Here is an 8,744-nt window from a genome sequence, read left to right as displayed (position 1 = left end):
ACGTCTTTGGACAGTGCTGGCTCTTCAGCTTTGAAACAGAAATGAGCACCACCCCCTAGAGTTGGGAATGACTAGCACATATGTGCAAGGGGAACCTTTACCTTTACCTATCTTCTTTCCCAAGTATCTTACAGGGTTTTCATATGGATGCTATCTTGACATGTCAGAGAAATGCAACAGAGATATATAAATAAAGTACCATTATCAAGCTAATCTAAAAAGCTTGACAGTATATTACAAGAAACAAAAGAGATACACTAGAAATAACAGAAAGGAAGGTATTATACTTCCTGAATTAAAAACACCGAATCTCTATAAACAATACTGAGAAGGAACAATTATTAAAAACATAAACAGTACTCATATTAACCCAAGTAGTTGGCAGTATCCAACCAATCTTGACAGATCTCACAGACTCAATTTATAACACCTTACCTAATAAAATATCTGGGAAATGCTGATCTTTTTTATGTGCAACTACTGCTATCGAATTAGTACAAAGATGTTTCTTTGAATTTGTACATACAATTGTATGTACAATTAGGCAAACTTTAACTGCCCACTGATAATCCACCACCAACCACAATGTATTATTCTGTCTGCCTTTTATTTTATTTTATTTACTATTATTACCAGAATTAGGTTAGGATATGGTGTAAGTCTAACAAGTTGTCCAGGCAATATATGTGTTCTATAACTTTAAATATATTCTGTAACTTTATGTAATACTGTAACAGATGTAATGCTGAGTAATTGTACTGATAAGTCATTGTAACTGATTGCTGACTAACTGCTGACTGCAATTATCATAATTGTACTGTTGAGTCATTGCATTGCTGACTTCACTTATCTTAAGTGGATAATTACTAGTGTAAACTGTATATAAGGAGGAAGCCGAACTATAGACATTGTTGGACCTGCTCTCATCATTGCTTGACTTGCTGCTTGACTTGCTGGTTGAAACTGTTACTGTCATGTGTGAAGAAGTGGATGGATCTGCTATCATCGTGATTTGTTACCAGCGTGAATTACTGCTGTTTGTCTGGTAAGAAGATATCTGTAACTTCGGACTGATTTGAATGGCTAAAGACTTGGATTGACTAAAAGACTATGCAATTGTTTTTCACTACAAAGTAAAAGCTTTGTTAAACCAGTTTGTATGTATTGTATTCATTGCTCTCAGTACTGTTTCTCTGTGCACTTACTCTGCTGGTTGGTAACACAACAATATCCTTAACAGTTTTTAATGTTTTTGTTTATGGCACTAGTCCCTGACAACAATGTAATAAACATTGTTGACAGATCTCATAGAACTAAGCAAGGTCAAATTTGATTAGTATTTTAGATGGGCTACCATCAGCCAATAGATGGAATCTGAAGGCTTGACTGAGAAGTTAAAAAAAAAGTCAGTCAGGAATACAAACCACTTGTTCTGAACCGGGTCCCCAAACATGACAAACCCTCTGAAGTTAACTCAAAGATTCCTTTATTTGAAGCACCAGCAGCCCCAACAAAAAGTTTCTCTCACAACGCAGTGCGGCCGGCTGGGAAATGAATAGTTGTCTGCCAAATCTCTTCATCTCCGCCCCCTGCCTTTTATCCCCAGAGCTAGGGTGGGACTTTGCTAGCAGCGGTGGCTTTTCCTTCCCAAGGATCGGCCCATGGATTTCCACTGCTGTCCTCTCCTCTGCCTTCTACGCATCCGCGTGTCAGGCACTGGATGCAGCTGTTCCTCCTATTCCTCATCAGCCACCTCCAAACCTGGGGGCTGTTGTCTCTCCATCAGAGGGCTGATGGATGGCCCAGGCTCCGCCTCTGTCTCTTTCTCTATGCCAGCTCCATTGTCTCTTTCCTCTCGGAGCACTCAGGTTGCCTTGATGCTAACCAGTGGTGAAATCCAAATTTTTTTACTACCGTTTCTGTGGGCATGGCTTGGTGGGCATAGTGTGGCTTGGTGGGAGTGGCAGGGGAAGGATATTGCGAAATCCCCATTCCCTCCCGACTCCAGGGGGAAGGATATTGCAAAATCTCCATTCCCTCCCCACTCTGGGGACAGCCAGAGGTGGTATTTGCTGGTTCTCCAAACTACTCAAAATTTCCAATACCGGTTCTCCAGAACCTGTAATAACCTGCTGGATTTCACCCCTAGGACAACCATAGTCTGAATGATTGAGAATCTCCATAGGCATACAGCATGACCACTTAAAAACTAAGCCAACTGCTCTGTAATAATCAAGAATATAAATATAGCCTTAAGGCACAGAAAACTATTCTTTTTCTTGTAATATGAACTGCATTCCCTTTCCCCTCCATTCACATTATGATATTCCCTTTTCTTAATATAATAACGAAGACATTTTCACTGACAGTAGTAGAGTATTTTCTAATGAATTATCAAAGGATCCAGCAAAGCTCAGTGGTTTAGAGATTAAATCATTTCTTGGATTACAAAGTGGAAAAACATTTTAATGGCATAAAAAGATTTTTCTAATAAACCTCTTAGCACTGAGCTTGAGAAGTAGGACTGCTCTGCCATCAAACATTATTTCTTTTCATAGTTTTGTTGGAAAGAACTAAAGGAAATCCAGCTATTTGACTTTTGCTCTCTTATAATTAATGTTTAGTATTTCAAAATAAAACCTTTTGTGTATGTAACCCAGTTGTCAAACAGGATTATTATGCAGAAAAGGAACCATACAAAAATCCAACTTTTTAAAAATATATATTTTAAAGCACTTTCCCCCCATCGTACTTGCATACTACCCTGTTCTTTGCACCACTGACATTTTTATATCACACACCAAACAATACTAATACTCCTTATAGCTTTTTGGCATCCTATCTATAATTTCTTAAGAATTATTGACCCATTGATTTCTGCCTCTGGTTCCCTAAGAAATGTCAGATTTCATTATCTATTAGTCATGTTTCTTCATTGGAGACACTCTTACCTTTTCAATCTGAATAAATGCAGGGGTGGGATTCTGCCGGTTCAGATCAGTTCGGGAATACCGGTAGCTCCGATGATCAGCTGAGAGTGAACCGGTTTGTTCCAATGATCAGCTGGGCCTGCCCACCCTCTCCTTCACTATACTGACCTTTATTTCCTTTGTTTGAAGACCAGTTGAGAGGCGCGGCAGTGCAGATTGCCATTCCTCAGCTGTTTGATTCATTGGAACTGCAGTAGAAGGTACTGTTTTCAAATGTACTGCACACGTACAGATCGCCTGTTTGGATCGTCCATTTGGGCACGTGCGAAGCAAACTGGTTGTTATACCAGTTGAATCCTACCACTGGATAAATGAATGGCAAAAATACAGGAGAAAGAATTGTGTTCTAATGCAGGGGTCAACTTTAAGACTTGTGGACTTCAACTCTCAGAATTCTTCAGCCAGCTTTGCTGGCTGAGGAATTCTGGGAGTTGAAGTCCACAAGCTTTGCTGGCTGAGGAATTCTGGGAGTTGAAGTCCACAAGTTTTGCTGGCTGAGGAATTCTGGGAGTTGAAGTCCACAAGCTTTGCTGGCTGAGGAATTCTGGGAGTTGAAGTCCACAAGCTTTGCTGGCTGAGGAATTCTGGGAGTTGAAGTCCACAAGTCTTAAAGTTGCCAAGGTTGAAGACCCCTGTTCTAATGGATATTGCTTTTTTATTCCCCAAATATGTATTCAGACCAAAGTGAAGTTATAGTAACCTATTCATTATTTGATTGAATGCATATGTTAGTGCTGATAAAAGTCATAGATATTAACTGCACAGCAACAATGCTTCATTTCAGAGTCTGAAAAACTCTGACCAAGGGCTGCTTAAGATTTTAGGTTATTTTGAAATTATATGATTAACCCAGGTATCTGCTACAAGCCATGATCACATCCACATGACATTATATGCTTTGTTTGTTTGTTTGTTTATACAACCACCCATCTTATCTAGTGACTCTGGATGATGTATGCAATAAAGCAGTCAGAAAACAGGAAATAAAACCATGTAACCAACCAATTTAAATTAAAAGCATAAAAACAAAATTAAAAAACCAGAATGGTGTAACACCTAAAACAAAAGTGCATTTCAATTAGCTCTGTCATAGAGCCATTCATCAATCAATCAATCATTAATATTAACATTTAATTAAACCATATGCATCATTAATCCTAATTAATTATTAATCCTAGTTAATTATTGATAATCAATCAATGGGGCAGTTAAATGCAGGAAAATTTGGAATGTTCACTCATTTCGTTTTAGGAATCAGGTGTTTCCATGTTTGGAGAGCACTAGTAGAGGCCTCCTTGCTGCAGATGTTTTCACGGAAGAGTTTTAGTCATCTCAGGGCATTTGTGAGAAATGATGCTACACCAAGTTCTTGGTTAAAACCTCCCAAGCATAGATCAGGGATCAGCGACCTGCAGCTCTGGAGCTGTATGTGGTTCTTTCATCCCTCTGTTGCAGCTTCTGGTTGCTGGTTGGCTCCACAATTGATAGGGCTTTCGGTTAGGACAGGTAGAGGAAAAAGGATGCCACACTAGAAGAAAACTCTATGGTGGGGGGAACCGGACTTCCAGTCAGCAGAGGAAAAAGGACACCGCCCTAGGAGGAGACTATGATGGGGGAAGCGGGCTTCCGGTTAGGACCTTTGTGGCTCTTTGAGTGTTTAAGGTTGCTGACCCCCGGCCTAGATTAAAATAAAGGCTGCGCTAATGTTCTTCTGGTGTAAAATCCATTTATGTGCAATTCTGTTTTTTGCTCTAATACTTGAGTGGTCTCCTACTCAATATCATAAGTTCCTTTATTTTTTTTCTCAGATTATGTCCGTAATAGTACTTTCTAAAACCAAAGTGAAATATAAAAGACAGCTTGGTGAGTTCTTTTATTTTCACCTCTCAAACTTGACTATAGATATAGAACCAGGATTTAGCATTAATAAATGCCAAGGAGCTCTGCATCCGCTCCTTTTCATGTGTGTACAGGTTCTATTTTTCTATATGTGCATTAGATTGCTAGGAAAGATTTCCCTTTTCTTCAGTCACTATTATGGAAGGAAGGAAGGGAGGGATGAAGGAAGGAAGGAAGGAAGGAAGGAAGGAAGGAAGGAAGGAAGGAAGGAAGGAAGGAAGGAAAAATGGGAAGAAGCATTCAGGTTTGTTCTAACAATTAATTATTTAAAAATGAACTTTCTTCTGCTTCTTCCTTTATCATAGCAGTAAACTCTCTTCCTTGATTTGGAATATCATTTTAAACTTACTTAAAATAAGGTGTGCTGCCAGCCCATATTCTAATCCTAACCAGTGTTTAATTTGCTACCCACTATTGCCCTTACAAGTAGTTCTTGTCTTACAATCACAATTATTATTGAAAATTAAGTCCTTAAGCGAGTCATGCCCTATATCACAATTTGTTTTGCTGCAGTGGTTAAGTCGTTAAGTGAAATACCACAGTCATTAAATGAACCACATAGCTGTCATTGACTTTGCTTGATAGAAGCCCCCTGGGAAGATCATAAATGGTGATCATATAACCCTGGGACATTGCAGCTGTCGTAAACATCAATTCTGATCACATGTTGGCAAGAATGCAATGATGATTATAATAGCAAAAGCAATAGCACTTAGACTTATACACTGCTTCATAGTGCTTTACAGCCATCTGTAAGCAGTTTGCAGAGTCAGCATATTGCCCCCAACAATCTGAATCCTCATTTTACCGACCTCAGAAGGATGGAAGCAGAGGGTTTTTAACCCTCTGCCAATCAAGGCAACTCAGCTTGGATCGTCAGAGCCATTTAAAAGAAAAAACATTTTTTTCTTTTAAATGCCTCTGCCGATCCAAACTCTGCCGATCCAAGCTGAGTGGCCTGATCGGCAGAGGGATTTTTAAAAACCCTCTGACGATCAGGCAATCGTCAGAGCCTTTTGAAAGTATTTTTTTACAATCTCTTCGCCGAAGTGGTTGTAGAAAAAATGGTTTTAAAAGTAAAAAAAAAAAAAAATTGGCCATGCCCACCCAGTCACATTACCCTCCCCCCACCAAGCCACGCCCACAGAACCGGTAGTAACAAATTTTAGATTTCACCACTGGATGGAAGGCTGAGTCAACCTTGAGTCTGGTGAGATTTCATCTGCCAAACTGCTGGCAGCTGGTGATCAGCAGAAATAGCTGCTGATATACAGCTGTATATTAAACTTATATATAGCTTCATAGTGCTTTTTATTGCCCTCTCTAAGTGGTTTACAGAATTAGCATATTGTCTCAAACAATTTGGACCCTCATTTTATTGACTTTGGAAGGATTCAAGGATTCAATGTTGAGCCGGCAGTGGGTAGAGTTAGCCTGCAATACGGCATTCTAACTACTGCACCATCATGGCTACAAGCCAGTACCATCGTAACTTTGAATGGTCTTTTAACAAATGGTTGTATATCAAAGACTACCTGCATTGATTGTTCCCTAATTAACAAACAAGTAGATATATTAATGAATAACTTTCAGCTTCATCATTATCATCATCATTATTATTTTCTGCATGAACCAATTCCTATTTTACTAAGAAAGGACTCCAACTCTTCTATGTTAGCTTATAGACTATAGGCTGCCATTTCATATATATTTCATTTCAGGGGCAATGAAGTAAATCAGTGACAGTCAGAAGGGGATTCCAGTCTCCTTTAGATGTCCTTTATACTGAAATCAATATTTCTATTCAGCTGGTTTTCAACATCTTATTTGCTAGTAATGAGTAGCATTTTCTAAACCTACGGTTGGCTGCGCTATTTATTTTGTGAGAACTCAGCTGCAGGAAAGATTTCTCTTTCAATAGCTTTTCTTAACTCTCATTTTCTGTGATCTAGAATCAGATTATTTTGGGGATATTTGGGAAGAATGAGGATGGAGACATGCTTCTGAGATCTGGCATCAAGTATGTGGGGAAGAAATAATTGCTTTGAGTTATCATTTCATTCTAATGTTATTAGAGCTTATATTGCAGAACTCTGAACTCTCTTTGTCTCCTAGTTTGGTACAATTTTCATTGGTGAATATGCAAGTGATCGTGCAATTCAAAGGCCTGGCTTTTAAAACATTAGCATTTATATAGAAATATATATGTGAGTGATATGCATTATAAATGTATAAGACACAGACCCATCTACACAAGTCTTCAAAATAACTAGTTTTCAAAAACGTTGCAACAATATATAAAAATATATATTTTGGCTGCAAACATCAAACTGATTATTAAGTAGTATCTAAGACAGAGAGACAAAATGACAAACGAGAGAGAGAGAGAGAGAGAGAGAGAGAGAGAGAGAGAGAGAGAGAGAGAGAGTCTATTTGCTATCATCTATTTGCTATCTGAATTAATGTAGCTCAGATACAGTAAAAATATTCCACAGGATTTCTCCATGAGATATAATTGCTAAGAATTGGGCCTACAGTGTGGAAAAATCGTAACCTGAAAGTTTTACTTCATCCTAAAATCAGTCAATTCACAGATTGACCTAAGCAGCATTTTTGTTAACTTTTTAGTGAATCATTCTTTTTAAGCCCCAGGGTTCATACCTCACTCTAAAACATCCCCCATAGTTTAAAGGCTGCAATGTCTGGATTCATAAAACATACTAAGTTAAATCAAACAAAGCACACTAATACTGATAGAAATCAACCTTTCATTAGTGGGTTGCATTGGTTTTTCACATCAGTGCTTGTATTAACATTTCAGAATCATCTTTCCTTGTGTAAAAAAAATGGGAGATTTTTTTAATGTAACTTTGACGTGCATCATGCTCCATGAGTTCCACTAATGCCAGAATTGCCTACTTGATCTCTACCGTTATTTCTGCAGTAACTGTTAAATCATTGGCATATGCTCTGACATAGTAGCTACAAAACGAATCACTTAATTAATGTATTTTTGCTGCCCATGAGAATTGAATTTAAACCAGCAGTTTCATTGTTGTTTTTTAAAAAGCATTATCAAAATTAACAACTGTACTGTAATAATCTTCAGAATCGATTAACAACAAGGGCTCTTAACTCAAAAATGTGAGAAGATGAAGCTGCAATAGCAGTCTTGGGGGAGGGTGGATGGGTGGCTTGTATTGGTACTTCTCATTGATCCTAAAAATCACACTGGCAGAATGTCATGAAAATTGAATGGGTCAGACTGAGACTTGAAATCAGAAGCAATCATTCTTTCTCAATCAGCTAGGCTAGGGGGAAAAAAAATAAGCCTAACTTTGTTAGATTTATGAGATTGGCATCTTGCATTTTTGGGGGAGATCAAGAGGGCACAGAAAGAAATTCAGTTTTACTGAGAATAAAGAAAAGTAAAGCTTTCCCTTGTCTGACTCTAAGGGGGCGGTACTCAGGGGTGAGCTGCTGGGAGTTTGCAGGGGTTTGGGAGAACCTTTAGCTAAGATTCTGTGCAGTTCGGAGAATCCCCCAAATCCCACTCCTGGCTGGCCCCACCCACCCCGCCCCGCCCAGGAGTCCCCATGCAGCCTGTTTTGGATACAGGTAAGGGCAGGGCGCACACGGAGGCTCAGGAAGGGCAAAAAACGGGCCTAACAGAAGTTTGGGAAGGCCTCTGGAGCTTGGGGAGGCCATTTTTGCCCGCCCGGAGGCTCAAGAAAAGCTCCTCCCCCCATGGTGCAGGAGGCCGATTAGGCCACGCCAACCCAGCAACTGGGCAGAGAACCCCTTGCTAAAATTTTTGAAGCCCATCCCTGGCAGCACTCATCTCTGTTTCCTTGC

Source organism: Pantherophis guttatus, chromosome 7 (assembly GCF_059756535.1).
Source record: "Pantherophis guttatus breed Tessera chromosome 7, ASM5975653v1, whole genome shotgun sequence".
Lineage (NCBI taxonomy): Eukaryota > Metazoa > Chordata > Lepidosauria > Squamata > Colubridae > Pantherophis > Pantherophis guttatus.
This window is presented reverse-complemented; position numbering follows the sequence as displayed.